General features: G+C 44.5%; 1 protein-coding gene and 1 pseudogene across 13 annotated transcripts in view; both read right to left on the bottom strand.

Annotated features, from left to right (window-relative positions):
• The window catches only part of TMEM108 (transmembrane protein 108), a 291,266-nt gene that overhangs the window by 46,187 nt on the left and 229,864 nt on the right, over positions 1 to 15,215 (bottom strand). The window lies entirely within an intron of this gene.
• Positions 3,220 to 13,729, bottom strand: LOC138992548 (serine/arginine-rich splicing factor 11 pseudogene; annotated as a pseudogene).

Below are 15,215 nucleotides of genomic sequence, written 5' to 3'. Positions count from 1 at the left end.
AAAATAAAACAAATAAAGCTAACCCAGTCCCTCCACCCCCGGAACATGTGACAAGTTCGCTAAGGTCTATACTACATTACAACAAGAGCCGTAGGAAGCCCAGAATCCAGCTCTGCTTGCTGATCCTCTGTGAGGCAGGCAGCTCCCAGGTGGGGCCTGCGGAAGGCAGCACACAGTGCAGTGGATACTTCTTGGGAGGAAAAAAAGCCTGACCCTCACCCTCTGCCTTAGTCCCTTTTGTACCTGTTCCTTTTCCATTTGGTTTGATCTTCAATCATCTTGACCTTTTCCTGGCTAAATATCTCCTCAGGCAAAAATGCTCATTGTACCATAGTCTTCTGAAAAACAAACCTCACCTTTTGCTGTGTATTCTTTAACAGTTGCATGAGGTTATTTTGCTGTAGCTTAATCTTAGCCCACTACCACCGTGGTGGAAGGTTCTAGGTAGTGGTGTAGTGCCCTTTGATTAAGTGTTTAATTTTCATCTTATTTCCCTGGATCTGTTAGGCCTCTCAAACGACCTGAAGTTTCTGTTAAGATTGATGTAACTAGCTCTTGTAGAGGAAACTAAGAAAGTATCTGTGTGTGATAAAAAATAATTAAGACTTAATAGCCACCGGGCTCTTGGCACCATACTGGACAGTACAGGCCCAGGACTTCCATCGCAGAATAAGAGGCAAAAAAGCCACAGGTTCCCCAAGGAGGGAAGCTCCCCTGCAAGGAGAGGTGTTGCCCCCACACAGAGCTCCCTGGGGCCTTGCCATCATGGCATATGCAGTCATTCAAATCTTGCCTGGATGGGGTCTTGATGGATTAGTGTCAGGGACTGAGGAGGGGGCATGACTCTAGGACACTCGGGAGCGGTCCTATACTTGGAACACTGCAGGAGGCACACTGTCTTCGCTCTCTCTCAATTTATCTGCCAGAAATAGTTTAAACAGTGACACTAATGGTCACCACTTCCCTAATGGTTCCTTGGTTACAGGAGCACGCTGTGCAGTGTGACTAATCAGCTTACAGGATAGGAAGAAGACTCAATCTAAGTGACTGCGCAATCAATGGCTAACATAAAAGGGCTTTACGGTGTACAGGTTATTTTTTTCTTTTAGAAAGCCTCGAGATATGCCAAAACCTGGCTCTAAGTTTAACTTGGGGCTATAAGCATTTCCCAATAAGGCTGATTATTGTAGCACCAGACGGATTGTGTTCTAACGCCACTTCCTCCCCTCTCCTCTGGAGACAGCCCAGGTTGAGATGGGGATCTCTTGTCTCTGTGCTTCACTGCTGGTAACTCCCGCCACATATTTCCACGCATCCAGCTCTCCTTGTTTGGTGAGCATGTCAACCGTCCCCTAGAGCTGGTGGGAATGAATGTGTCAATTCACATTTGGTGCCTCGACTCCAAGAAGTTCTCTCTTATCAATTTTTGTCATGACTAGAGCAAGAGTTATACAGTGACTTTTCCAGATAGGCAGCATCCCTCTTCAACAGAAGTACTCCCAGTGGGGTCTCTAGCCTCGGTTAAGCCTGCAGCTTCTGCCAAGCTCCAAGAGATGAGAGGATGCAATGGAGAAGCCACCTGGCTCTCATGCAGTGCCCTGCTCACTACAAGGAGTGGCTTCCCCAGTGGCAAATTGGATGCCTTGCCCCCCTCTAAGGATCCTGACTCCTCCAGGCAGAGCATGATTCAAAGCCCCAGCCAACAGCTTGAATTCAAAGCTTTAGCACATATTTTTTGACACAAATTGACTTCTGGTTGGATCTCTTGGTGCCCGAGACTACCCATCCTCCTTCACTAGAATTCCCCTGAGGAATATTAATAAGATTGTTTCCTCTGATTCTTGAGAGTTAATTAGGCTTGTGGCCAGGGAAGTCTGTGCATCATGGAACACAGGGGGAAGCCAGGAGAGAAAGGAGTGATAATCAATACAATTCCTTGGGGGAGCACATGGATATGCAGCCTACAGTCTATAAATGGAACTGATATAGCAGCTAAGGGCAGTTCTACATGCCTTCTGATCCCCAGAGGGCTCTGACAGACAAAGAAAGGCAATACTTTGGCTCTTTAATCCACACTGCAGTCTGCACTGGATGCCGTGTTGATGGTTTTAGGAAATAGAGTCATCTGTCTAGTTTCTCTGCCTAAGAATGTTTCCTCAGAGGATAGTTCATTAGGATGGTAAATACCCCCACAAAATAATTGGCAGTGGAAGAGACCTATGAAGTCCGGATCAGATCCATAACCAGGAGTTTCTTTAGTCCAGCATGGTTTTCATTACCAGTAATGACATCTGATGACAGCGAGCATCCTCATATAAAGCAACCACCACACTAAATGTCAGTATCTTCCTTTTAGCAAAATATCTTAGTGCCTGGGGCCTGATTTCCTTGAGATCTACTGTGTTTTCTTCCATATCTAAAGGCTAAGGGACATGTGTACACTGTTCCTTTTGCCTTTTTATTACAGACCCGTATAAGCCCATATAAAAGTAGGCAGAATAATACTATGAACGTCCATGTACCAACAATGATCAACTCCTGGCAATCCTGTCTCATCTGAACTCCCACCCCTTCCCTCCTCTCCTCCATTGCTCTGAGGTAAATGCCAGCTATTTTGTAATAATAGCTATATTTTTAGGGATCCCTCATAATCCCCCTTGTCTGATGTCTATTTCCCACCTCTAATGTTTTATTTTGAAGTGAATCCCAAATATCATACTTTTCAGTGATCTTTTTTCTTTCTTCAACCTGATAGATTTTGTTATAAAACTATTATTTGTTAGTTTTAATAGACGTGAACACATTAAAAAAACAGGTGCCACAATTAACATGCAATCAGTGCATTCCCCACAAGGCTCTATTACAGCAATGAATCGAATTCTAGAAACACTATAAGCGAACTTACTTAACTAATGGAGGCGATCATACAACACAAAGAATCCATGCCTGGGGCAGGTGCCCACAGCTTCTCACTCTGTTATGAAGCAGCACCAGAATCATAAAACTGCTTGGTTACTCCATCAGGCTTCACCACGTCAAGAGTTGGTTACCCACGGGTCATTTTCTAAAAGCTTTTGGATGTGAATACTATCAATATCAGGAGCTTTATAACCATTTGTCTACTGCAATGGACAAATACAGCATTAAGATCACACACAGGCATGATACTCTGTGTGTGTGTGTGTGTGTGTGTGTGTGTGTGTACACAGCTGGGTTCCCATGGAGGCGATATTCAGTCACTCAACCATGTCTTCTTCATGATAATTGTTCCCTTTCACTTTGGATTCTCTTAGTGAAGCTCCAGTTCTTTTTTCTGCAGAACATTCTTTTGTTTTAGGGACCTGCTTCTGTTGATTTCTCTTCTTTCTTCTCTTTCTCACTGTTATAACCCTGCTCCTCTTCATTGTATTCCCGTGTAACTTTTATATCATAACCGCTCTCCTGTTTTCTTTTCTGATCCTTTGCCTTATCTTTCCTTTTATTCTTCCTTGTTGATCATTCTCATTCATCTCTGCTTCTTCTTTGTCTTTATGTTTCTTCCCCTTTTTATGCCTCCTAGGGGATAGTGAGCTAGAATACGTTCTTTTCGGAGACCTGGGCTTCTAGGAGATCGTGTGCCACTCCTGCTTCTCCGGTGGTGTCTCTCGGCTTGCGCTTCTGGACTGTTTGGCTGCGCTATAAGTTTTTGGTGATGGTTTGGAATGTTTCTTTAGTTGTCTTCTTTCTTTTTGTCTCTGGGTTTTGATATGCTCCTTGACCTTCTAGCTTTCTCTCTGGAATGAGGTCTCTGTCTTGGACTTTTGGATTGCCACCTAATCTTAGAGTGTGATCTCCATGTGTTTCGTGATGGCCTGTGCCAGGAAGATGAGGGAGTCCTCCCTCCCAGAAGGTGATTTTGATCTTGAGTGCCGGCATTTTTCTTCTTTCCCACCTGGTTGATGGCAGCAGGAATTAGGGACTCTGCTTCCCGTACTCTCTTCATGGTGCCCCTGTTTCTTTACTAGAGGGATTCGATTTCAGACGTGGTGAAACAAGACACTAAAATCCTCCAACATGATGTGTCTACTTAAGGCCTTGTTTGCTGACATGACAAATTAACATTCTTCTAGTTATACCTGGAAATAAGCATTTGAAATAGATACTCCTCTAGGCCTGTGGCTGATTTTTTGTGGGTTTTGTTTAACTTTGAAAGGTTATATATATGCACTAACCTTTTCTGATGGCTAACTAGGGTTTAATTACAGAAACAAAATTTCAAATGAAACTGTCTTTGGCTGTGAGTAAATAGCATATTTTGAAGTAGAGTTGTATACTTTTTCATAATGTGCTTGGGAATTCCCCCCCCTGAAATAATCTATTCCACACCCACACCAGTGAAAGCTACCTGCCCATCCCTGGGTCCATCTGTAAAAGAAAGTTATCTCTTGTCCTGATTTTCAATTTTCTCCTTTTATCACTTTGTTTAAGTGTTGGAAAAAGGAGGAAGTGCATTTTAAATTGACCTTCATATGGTTTTAAAATAAGACAAATGTACTTGACGATGTATTCTCAAGTTTTTATTTGCTCTCAAGTTGTATAAAACCAGTAAATTTGTGGTACTGTTTCTGTGGTAGTAATCTTACGTCTACAGTGACTCCATGTTAAAGGCGAAGTAGTTAGGCAACTGTTTTCTTAGTTACAGGCGTTTTGGCAGTAAAAACAAAAGTAGGCCGCAGTCTGGCCATGTTGGTACAGTTTCTGAAACTGCTCTTCCAAGACTTTGATAATAAAACCCTTAAACTTAAAACAAAACAAAGCAAGATAAAAACACAGGTGCGACCTGGTCAGCATAGGAAGCAGGAGTTAGAATTGAGTAAGGCAACAAAGCAGGTTCCATTCTCTAGCAAGGGGTGGGTATAGTTGGAAGACAGTATTTTATTTTAGCAAAAGCAACAAAACAAAGCAAATATTCTACTTCTAGTAGCAGCAATAACAAAATAAAATAAAAATAAAAACACAAGTTATACTCTATCTGATCACTTTCCTATAAAACCAGATGGTTTTATTGTCCAAGATTTTCTCCTACGTCATCCTAGAAAAGGATTTTTCCAAGAAAACTAACTATAACCCACATATCAAATAAACCACATCCTCTCTTCATCTCTATCTCTGTGTCTCTGTCACGCACACACAAACACACTACACACACATAAATATTGTTTCCCCTGCTTAACATTTCCTGATACTTTAATTTCTTCCCCCCCCCCCCCCCCGCCTGCCCAGGGGCTCCCCTGGCCGAAGCTGCTTTCATAGCAACACAGTCACACACACAGCGGCCACTACCCCGCAGGGTCCCACATGGGAATGGGCTCTGGCCAACAGAACACTTCTTATTTAAAGGCAACTTATCTTGAAAAAAGTTGTCTTCATGAAGAAAATTGTGTGTACCCAGCACACTTTAGAGGAGATAAACAGCTGGATGTATTTCTAATGCTTCTTTTCCTCCTCACATTATTGTGATAGTTTCTTTTCCAGAGCAACACTGCCAGATGCAAAGGATGAGGGATGAAAACTGGTTCCACAGAGAACCTGTGTGGCATCGGCCCTGCATCAAGTTCATCTTCTCTACGTGGAGAGGAAGTGAGCACACACTGTCCCATAGGCCTTTTCCCCGGGAATCCTCTCGCTGCCTGGAAACGTTTAATTAGCAATTAAACATCTCCTCCCAGGACGGCTCTTGGACGGATGCCGCCTGTGGAGGCAGTTTTGGGTGAAGGCTGGGGGCCTCCAGTCAGTGTGCCTGCGAGTTGTGATAAGAGCTATTTGAAACTTTTTGTTTGCCTTAAAAGAAAACAGTAAATAAAGATGAGGCTAAGCAAACAAAGGAAAGGGTAAGTAAAATCTCTCCCCAAAGACGTTCCTATGTGATTAGCAAAGCTGTTCTGAGTTGAACCCGGGAGGGAAGGAGCAAGTGGAAATGGGGCTTTTGCCACTTCCAGGATCTTCGTCCTGATTTCTCTGGGGCTTTTCTGCGAGGCCTTGAGACCCTGTCTGTAGAGCAGAGACCCAGCGAAGCTCTTCTGCCGGCCACAGCCTGGATGTCAGCCTGGCTCTAGGCAGCAATGACCTCATGCTGCAATGTGTCACCTGCTGAGAGCACAGGATTGATCTTTCTCAGCAAAGAGCCCCAACCTCATTTCCAAGATTCCTTCTCTGATTTTAGTGACACAGACCTGGAAAATGTGCCAGGGCATCAAGCAATAGTGGGGGTGCTACTGTTCATTTCTTTTTAAAAAAACAGACATTTGCCTTCCCCCTCGCACCCACCGACCCCCAACATGGCTAAACTGAATGTAGCAATGGGGGGGTGGGGTGTGACAACACAAATACTAGTGTTGTCACAAACAGTCTGAAATTCACTCACTTAATCATTTCTCAAACACTTATTCACCACTCACTACTAGATCACACTAGATTATGAAGATGATTAAACAGTCCTGACACTCTTAGGCAGCTCATGGGGGTGGGGTTGGGCATGCAGATAAATCAACAAACACCACCGCAATGTGATAAGGTTAAAACAGAGGTATGGGTTTAACACAGTGAGATAAAAGGGAGGCGTGAACAACTACCTCTCACCGTCTTCCTCCTACACCCTATTATTTGGGGAACCTGTGGCATAGAAGGTTGGGAAGGTGTTGTCCAGGGCTTAGTCCTACATTACATATACCCTGCCAGGAGCCCAGGCACTCACAGTCAGAAACGCACTGCTTCCTTCCGTCTCCTGCTCTCTGAGGGTGGACTGGCTCTGTCTGCAGCTTAAGATGGCCTGACAGCAGGAGATGTGAGATGGGAGGATGAGGTGGTGGTGGTGGGGAACACCTACCTCTGCTATCTGCCAGGAAGTGTCTGATAACATTGTTCTCGCCCAGCTTGGGTAGAAACAAGAGAGTGGCTCTGCTTCTCACAGGGTGATAGACACCTGCTGAGCCAGGCTGGGCACTCCCAGACAGGGAGCAGGTCAGGGAAGAGCGAACATGGCGGTGTTAATTGCGGAGAAAGGAAAACCCGATAAAACTATAGGGCCTTCCATTGATCTCTACCAGACTTAATTACAGATGACAGGCTTAGCATTTTACCAACATCCCAGGATTTCTTTGTGGCCAGGAGGTCGTGGCCTGACCTTACACCCAGGCACAAATGATTAATCTCCTCCCAGGTGCACAGCACTGCCCGAAACAGTTCCCTCTGACTTCCTGATATCAGGGTCTAAGATGCAAGATGATAATGAGCTCCGCTTGGGAAAGCGCACAGCTAGCTGCAGTCCTCAATGTAGTTCCGAGTCCCCCTTGGACTGCTAGCACTCGAGATACCCACTCCGGACACTGACATGAGATCAGGGACTGATTAATGGAACTAAACAGAAAACCCCCAAAAGAAGAAAAAACAGTCTATGATAAAGGCAGTATTGGGAAGAAAATAAAAAGGGATTTTTGTTTTTGATGAAAAAATCCCCCTCCCCCCAATTAGCTTACAGTCAATATTATTTTGTATTAATTTTAGGTGTACAGCTTAGTGGTTAGACACTCATATACTTTAGAAAGTGTTCCCCCCGATATTCCCAGTACCCACCTGGTACCATACGTAGTTATGGCAATATTACTGACTCTATTCCCGAGGTCGTCCTTTACATGACTATTCTGTCGCCACCCATCTGTACTTCTGCATCTCTGCACCTTTCCACTCACTCCCCCAAACCTCCACCTGGGGTTTTTCAACAAATGGTATTGGGACAACCAGTAAGCACTTGGAAAGAATTAGTTTATGCACGTATTCCACTCTACACACTTGTGATGCCCACCCCTACTCAGGCCTTCCCTGCTCTTCTCCCTTCACTGATCCGGGCTGCTCTTCTTTTAGAAACGTTCTTGGCCCTTCTCTTGCCTTTGTGCATCCTGACAGGCTTTGGAATCATTGCGACCTCCACCCCAAACACCCACAGCACTGGGCCTGGCTCGGCTCCTTCCTCTCAGAAGGGATCCCTTCCCTGAGACTCTCTCAGTGAAAGCGCCAGTGTGGCCCCTCCTGGGAGCAGCCATCCCCAAGAAGGAGCCTTCCCATGGGCAACCGGTGGTTTGTTTTACTGCCACAAAAGAGCGCTACTTGGTGAATTACTTCCTCCGTTTGAAATCCAATCTGTTTCTTAATTTCCCTTGTGTCATGTACCAAAGCACCATTGCCGACCAGGGCTGTGGGAGCTTGCTTGTGACTAAGATCCCTCAGTTGACCGCGTCACTTGATGGATAGATAAGGAATGTCTACCAGACAGTGAAACGACTTGCCGGAGGTTCCTGTCTCCGGCTCCGGAAACCGTTTCTCTTCTGAAATTAGGGCCACTGGCTGCATTTCTCCCCTTCCCAAGTCGAAGCACCGTCCTTCAACACGTCTATCTCCTTTTCAGCATTAGATTTCTTCACTGCATGTCCCCCGCTGCCAGACCATATACATTGCTTCGTATCCCTGTTTATTAGTCTTCCTCCACTAAAATGTGCGCCCCACGAGGGCAGGCACCTTGTCTTTCTGTTTACTTCTGCATTCCCAACTCCTAGAAAGATGCGGCACACAGAAGGCAGCTTTCCATTCATATTTACTGAAGTAAACTATGCCAAGAAAAGCCTTTTCCGTTGTTTTTTTTGGGGGGCATCCATACCAAATAACCTCTAGCCAAAATGACGTTAAAGGTTACAAGCAATTACTAATTGTCAATGATCTTAGAATTTCTATTCTGCTTATTTTCAAATTTTGGTTTGGTGTTTATGTTCCTGCCTGTAATTTATGCTCTGTTTCCAATCTGTGATTCGTTAAGCCATCTGGGCAATCTGTCAACCCATTACCCACAATTTGGAGAATCTCATTTCTTATAAAAATCCTATTATTGATATCTGCCAAGATCTTCAACATTTGGCAAAAACCTTCCATTTCCTCCCTTACAGGTGACATTTATTGCTTCCTTAGCAAAGGTGGTAAAAGCTCAGTATTTTTACTGAGAGCTTATCAAGCATCATGTATCAAGGGAATGGTATATATTTAAATAAAGTCGTCACAGTAATACGGTACCAGCAATTCTTGTATTCCTGGGGGATACAAATCCCTTTCAATTTCTCTATTGTTGGATTTAGATGGGCAGTAGCAACAGGGCTGTGGAAACACAGAGAATGCCAATCCAGAATTTGGAATGCTGATTTCAATCACTCCCTATAACAGCTTCAGTTCACATTAGAATCAATCCTCACTCCGACAAACCACCCCAGCCTTGCCACACTGCAGGGGCAGATCCCCACAGGGGACTTGCTCCCCTCTATAACTTGATCTCTGGGGGTCCTGTCTCCTGGCTCCGTATCCAGCTTTCCTGCTCTGTCTACGCCAACTCACTTGGATGGTCTTCTGGCTTGTGATTTGGCATCTCTGCAAGACCCTGTTTTTTTTGGCTGGCCCTCAGTTTTACACACTGTAAATTGAGGGCCAAGTACGCCCACCAAGTACGCCACCAAGTACTCCCACTTCAGCTTGCCAGGGACCCGGCCAGCTGGGCCCTGTGTGAGTAAGAGGAGGAATCTGATACTTGGCTCATTCTCAGCACTTTTCGGAGGCACCGGGAAGGTATATGGGTTGATTACATCTTTGCATGCACCAAGATGTTCACACATGGTTTTACGTCCCCTCTCCCAGCTTCCATGGCCAGGTCCTCAGGTTCTGAAGTCCGGACCTCTTTAGTTAATTACCAGGCACACTGACCTGCAATCGATAGCTCTGCACTCTCTCACCAGGACGGAAACACACCTAATGCCACACCGCTCCCTAAGCTATGATGTCAAAGATGTGGTCTCTGCAGTGCATACCATTACAGCTGGTACCTGGTGGCTACCAATTTAAAAAATGTGCTGCCCTCAATTTCCATGGTAAAATACAGCTTTATAAATATGGAGGATACCTGTAGAAAGAGGAACCAAACTGACCACAACCCCCACAATCTCATCACCCAAGGGAATCACTCAGCCCATTTCTTCTAATCTTTTTGTTTTTAAAAAGATAGTGAGGAGCATATATATGTTTCTTAACTCATTTTCTCTTCCTCCCTCATATGTGTATTTCCTTTTACTAGTATTTCCCTGTTTTGCATGATTAATGAAATACCTAATGAAACAGGCACTCCTGAACAGCTGACCATTGGAAGCAATGTCTGTCTTTTTATTAGTCCCATTTCTTTCTTTTTTTAAAAAATATATTTTTATTGATTTCAGAGAGTAAGAGAGAGGGAGAGATAGAAACATCAATGATGAGAGAGAATCATTGATTGGCTGCCTCCCGCACGCCCCCCACTGGGAATCGAGCCTGTAACCCAGGCATGTGCCCTTGACCAGAATCGAACCCAGGACCCTTCAGTTCACAGGCCGACGCTCTATCCACTGAGCCAAACCGGCCAGGGCTAGTCTGTTTCTTTTTGTCATTTGTGTGTGTTTCAGGCCAGGCTGCAGGGCCTTAAGTTGTCCCTGGGATCTTAGTCGTTGGGAGGTCCGCTCTGAGAACGTGTGCTAGCTGAGCGGCACTGTGCGTGTGTGCGCTGTTCTCTCTATAACTGGGTGATACTTGGGGGTGCATTCAGTTATGTATTCTGTCTTTTCTCTTTTCATGCTAATGTGTAATATAAAAATGAAAGTCATTTTGAAAACAAATTCTTCTGTGGTGTCTACTGTCAAAGTTGGGTCAAATTTAAATTTCATTCCCCAAGGATCTGAAGTTATAAAACCATCTCTCAGATGCCTCCTTGGTCTTTACTTCAGAATGAGAGCTAAGTCTTACATCTGCTGCTGCCACCGTGGCTGCTGGGCTTGGTGGAACCAGTCATCAGCGAGCTTTCCTGCTGGACATGGCGGGCAGTGGGTTAGGCTGTGCCTGCCCTCATTTGACTGGCTCCCCACTGACTCTGTGTCTGGCAGCTATCATAGGTCCAAGCTCTAGTGGGTTTGGGGGCTGGGGTAAGGAGATGGGCATTCCCGTGGGGACACAGTCTGGTCCAGGCCTTGCTCCATATGTCCAGGTGGGGTGCTCAAGGATTTCTGTGCTTCAAAACCATCTGACGTGATGAAATGCTCAAAAGACTGGAGGGAGGAGGGACCCTCAATAGGGACCTAAAGCAGGACGCAAAAGCTCAGAATGGCTTCCTTCTATCCTAGGTCCCATCAGTTACTGTGTGATCATAGGCAAATCACTGAACTGCTGGCTTCGTCTACTTCTTCATCCATCAAAACAGGGTATTAGTAAACACCTTTCCCTCCTTTGGTAGGACAGTGGGATGATGACAGTACTGGCTCCAGGCAGTGTTCTAGGCACTCAACCAATATTATCTCATTTAATTCCTACAACAACTTAAGTGCAGGGAACCACTATTATCTCCATCTTGCAGATGGTGAAGCTGAGACATGGCAAGGTTACACAGCGTTAAGATTACAGCCAGGAGATGGCGATGTCGAGATTTAAACCAATGCATTGTGGCTATATTGCCTCAAAAGAGATATTTCCAAGAGTGCTTTGAAAGGGCAAGGGCTCTGCACATCCAGACTGCTATTGTCATCGCTACTTCTCTCAGAGAGCTGTATCAGGAGTAATGAACATTTGGGCCATTTCTAAGGACTGGGACATTCCAAATCCTAAGCTGATGCACCTGCTCTTGCCCCACAGTCCTTTAAGGCAAATTCTAATCCATCCACTATTCCCCAGGAGAGATCCCATGTATCAAAGCACCAGCACACCCCCACATCCCTAGACCTCTGTGGGGCCAGATGGGAAATGGCCTCAGTGTGCAGCTCATAGCTCTCTGGAGACCTTGGGTGTAACATATAATGGGAAATATTTACATCTCAGACACAAAAGTGACTTTGAGAATGAGGGCTATCATGATATCCAGACACCCAAGCATTCCTTCCCGAAGCGTGCCTGCTCCTAGGAGAACTATCAGTCTGAGCATGGCAATGGGTCAGTGGTTCTCAACCTTCTGGCCCTTTAAATACAGTTCCCCATGTTGTGACCCAACCATAACATTATTTTCGTTGCTACTTCATAACTGTAATGTTGCTACTGTTATGAATCGTAATGTAAATATCTGATATGCAGGATGGTCTTAGGCGACCCCTGTGAAAGGGTCGTTCAACCGCCAAAGGCGTCGCGACCCACAGGTTGAGAACCGCTGGTCTAGAAGCTGAACCCCATCACTGACATCACAGCTAATAATCTGAAAGTGCTTCTGAAGGCAACAGATCCTCCTGCTTGGCTGTGCCTTCAATTAGCATCTACATAATTTAATAACTCAGCTGTCACCCTCTCCAATAACTGGGTCCCGAGATACTGATGAGAGGTGGCACATGCTTTGGATTTGTCATCATCCTTTTAATTTTCCTGAGCTATTAAAAATATATCCCCTCCCCCCCAAGTATTACTCTTTCCAATGAAGTCTGAGCCGTTTCTTTTAAGCTGTTCTTTTATCTTGATTTGATGGAATAGGAAAAAAAAATAAACCCTGTAGGAACATAGCTCCATCCATTTATTCATGAACAAGCATGGCAGGGATCAAATCAGGGAAGTCTTTGACTAGGGATATTAATAGAACAGCGGAAAGGAGTTAATCTTGTATTAGATTACAGGGGATAAGGGAACTGTCATCCAGTTGGTAGCAGCTTTCTCTAATTCTAATCATCCATGCATTAGGGAAAAGCCTAAATACACATTAAAAAGGTCTTCAGTTTTTAATGCCATTATGAACGCTCCCTTCACGGGAAGTAGCAATTACTTGTAGTGTTGCAAGTCCTTGAGTGGTTCCTCACCTTGCCGGGGACATGGCAAAAAATCTAAAATGCTGGTTCCAAAAGCAAGTCCGAGGACCCAGTAAATGTAGGGGCAAGTGGTAGTTACAGAGTGAAGAAACCAAACACCACCTGGACTAGGTGAGGAAAAACAGATACCAACAAGGACGATGGACATCGGACATCGTGTGCCTCCCGAGGTGTGGCCTGGAGAAGGACATGCCATCTCCTAAGGGGCATTCCGATTCGGAAAGTGTGATGTGAACGGAATCAGGAGGAAACATCAGACAAAGAAAAAGCGAAGAATGTTTATCTTAAAGTGAATTTTAAAATAATTATTAAACTATGTCTCAAACTGAAAATATATGTATTTCCTGAAATCTTCTTATGGTTTTTGAAAATGTGTTTTCCAAACTGTGTCTGTTCTAAAAGGCACAGGAAGGCTGAGGAAGTGCCCTGGACTAGAGAGACATGACAGCTGGAATCTTGGATCCTGTTCAGGGGAAAGGATGCTGTGAAGCTTATACCATCTGGTGAACTAGAACAGGACGGCTGGTGGTCAGATGAAAGGGTTGTAACAATGTTAAATCTGGTGAAGCACTGTAGTTATGAAGAGAATGTCATTCCCAGGAAATGCACAGTGAAGAATTGAGGGTAATGGGTATGATATATGCAATTTCTTTTCAAGTAACCTATAATAATAAAAGCATAATATGCTAATTATACTGGACGTCCTTCTGGATGTCCTTCTGGACGAAGCCGGGGCTGCGAGGGAAGCCTGGGTTCTGGGTGCCTGCCAGCAGCTGGAGGGTAGCCCGGGTCTCTGGTGCCAGAGGGAAGCTGGTGCCGGCAGCCGGGGAAGGAAGACCTACTCTTGCATGAATTTTGTGCATCGTGCCTCTAGTTTAGAGATAATTCCATACATACACACAGAGAGAATAATAAAGCTAATGGGAAAAATGGTAACATTCAGTGAATATGAATAATGGGTATATGTGTGCTCTTTGCACAATTCTTACAACTTTTCTAAGTTTGAAATTATTTACAATAAAAAGCTGTTTTAAAAAGTCACTCAATTATGTTGAGAGGTCAATTCCCCCAAAATTAACTTATAAATTTGACACAATTCCCATCTAAATCCTAGTAAGCTCCCCGGCCTCCCCCCCACACCCAGACTTGGGCCAGGACTACCCCACTGGCCTTCCTGGGCCTCCAGCATGCAGATGGCACATGGCAGTACTTCTCTGGAAACACATGAGCCAATCCCACATGATCAATCTCTTTCTGTATCATATCTACCATATCGATTCGTTCTGTTTCTCTGGAGAACCCTAATGCAACACTACAACATGAATAAGCCTCAAAAACAGTATGCAAAGTGAAAAAGCCAGATACAAAGACTGTATACATTGTATAATCCCATTCATATGAATGTCTAGGAAGGGCAAATTTATAGAGACGGAAAGCAGATCAGTGGTTGCCTCGGGGTGAAGGGAAGGCGAGCAGCTGTAAATGGGCACGAGGCAGCTTTTTGAGATGATAGAAATGCTCTGTAACTGAACTGGGTGATGGTCGCACAAATCCATGCACTTAGGAAAACCACAGAACTATATACCTGCAATGGTGAGCTTTATAGTATGTAATTTATACTTTAATAAAGCTGTTTAACAAATTAGTCTAGCCAAGTTCAGAAGGAAAATGTAATATATATGATTCCTACTCTGTTAGACCATTCTTGTATGATTATGGCCAAATCAGGATATCAATCCCTCTATTGGAATGAGATGACCACAGCTGCCTTATGGCACATGCAGGAAAGTTAAGACCTGAGCCAGGCAGTAGGTACTGGGCATTATGGTGGTTCCTTTTCTTATATTTCCTACTTAATCATCATGACAGCAATGGAGTTGATCATTACTCCCACTTTGCAGGTTTGGGCTCAGAGGTTGGTGGGATGCCAGAGTCCTGTTAGCAGGGCTTGATGAAGCTGGCTCTCATATCATGAGACGTCTTGGGAGTAACAGCTGCCACATGGCTATGCTGGCTTACGTAGCAAGACACGGGAAAAGTGAAGCCCCAAGCCGGGAATAGTTGTAAAGTCAGAAACAGCATTCACGCAAAGATGCTCGCTTCCTGCTTAGGCAGAAGGACACAGAAACCACATTACCATATAACCACTTGCTTTTCTAATTGATTAAAAAAACCCACAACCACAATAGGTAATCAATTAAAATTGTATTTCCTTGAAATTTCATTATGACAGCAGTCAAGCTTTTCCAAGTGACCTGTCACATAGTCATGTGTGATTTGATCTTCATAAGTCAACCTTGGGTTAGTAAATTAACAGTATTCATTTTAAGGGTGTATGTGGTATTGTAA

The sequence above is a fragment of the Myotis yumanensis genome, unplaced genomic scaffold, assembly GCF_028538775.1.
Source record: "Myotis yumanensis isolate MYYU_CA2020_CCGP unplaced genomic scaffold, mMyoYum1.0.hap1 SCAF_14, whole genome shotgun sequence".
In the NCBI taxonomy this organism is placed as follows: Eukaryota; Metazoa; Chordata; class Mammalia; order Chiroptera; family Vespertilionidae; genus Myotis; species Myotis yumanensis.
The sequence above is the reverse complement of the archived record's forward strand: the minus strand, read 5'-3'. Positions and strand labels throughout refer to the sequence as shown.